The following is a 1589-nucleotide window of genomic DNA, read 5'->3' as shown; positions in this document are numbered from 1 at the left end:
GACGATAAGTATGTAATGAAGATGTACAAAAAAGAAAAGAAAGGACAGGAAGGTAAGAAAAAGAGATGTTTTTCTTACTTATATTTAGAAACCAAACGGACTATCAGATGCAAGGGTATTATTTTGCATATGGATATCATGATTGCTTTCCAGAGTTACACTTGTAACACATAAGCATAAATAAAAGAATTTAAAACATTTCTGCAGATATGGAATTAGTACTATCCATGTATAATGCACATCCTTATTTTTCCCTCAAAAATTTGGGCAAAAATGTGTGCATTAAATCCAATGACTGGGGGATGGGTGGAGTTCCGCCCTTCCTGTCACTCAGAAAGGAGTGAAGCAACCAAGGAAGGAAGAGAGTAGGGGAGGACACAGAAGCAACAAAGAGCATCCCGTCTCTGCCATAGCTGTTGCAGTGCCATTTTGAAAGTCAAGGATCTGAAAGTCAAGAAAGGCGCCCCTTTCTCCTTTTTTTCCTTATATGAATATGAACTACACTGCCACCATACTTCAAGATGGCCAACAGTCCAGACTGGAGAGGAAGAGATAGCTCACCCTTTATCTCCCATATGAACTTCCCCTACAGGCCTGGGAATCCAGCTATAGCTGAAGAAATTTGAATTATAATGTCCTTGGAGCTAGTAAAGTTCCCCATGGATGATTAAAGTGTCTGGTCTTGGGTCCAATTGTTATCTCCCCCTATTAATTTGGTTTGTCGGCCTTTCCCCCCAACTACTACCATGACCATGAATTCCATGAACAAAGATGAATATTTCAGAAACCTTAGAGCCCTGGCTCCAGGTTGGCCATGAGCTCATTCTGGTATCTACAGATGCAGGATCTGAGTACATGGCTTCATCCCTGCAGCATGCAGCAGGCCACAGGGATGTTGCTGGGTTCACACTGTAGTGAGTACAACCAAATTAGTTAGTAGTTATTGGACCAGTTTTTAACATGTTAAAATAAACATAAATATGTCTATCCCCACACAGACCATCTTATATACTATAACTCAATATAACTGATGTAACCAACTCACATCAGGGCTTCTCCATTGGGTTCATGACCTCAAGATGCTACTCCAAGCTCAAATAAGCACACAGAAGAATGTCACGTCCCTATTCTCCAGAAGCCAGGGAGAGCATCCCACAGTTCAACACCCCAGAGTCTAAGCAAAGGTCAAGAGCATTAACCTGGTTTCCGAATTCCTATCCCAGGCCCGCTGACAGCAAGCCCAGTCATTCCAGATCATTCTCAGTATGACAGAAAACAACCCACTTTTAATTCTGTGGAGGCAATGTACTGTGGGAGTTTCAGAAAACCAAGCTCAAACTAAGGCAATTATTTTCCAGGAAATAAACCACCAGAAAGGAAAAGCCTTTTTAGAATGTGGATAGTGTCACAAGTGTCATAACCGGTGAAGGGAAGGCAGAGAGAATTTATCTTGCCGAGGATCCAGTTTCACACAATGGCAGTTAGATTAGTCTATTATCTTTCTCTGCCTACAAATAGTCTAACCACCCCCCAGGGCATAAAAATCAGAGAGAACTAGGCTGGACAGAGTACATTCCTTCCTGCTTCCT

Source organism: Sturnira hondurensis, unplaced genomic scaffold (genome assembly GCF_014824575.4).
Source record: "Sturnira hondurensis isolate 20B ecotype Veracruz unplaced genomic scaffold, ASM1482457v3 Scaffold0011576, whole genome shotgun sequence".
NCBI lineage: Eukaryota > Metazoa > Chordata > Mammalia > Chiroptera > Phyllostomidae > Sturnira > Sturnira hondurensis.
This window is presented reverse-complemented; position numbering follows the sequence as displayed.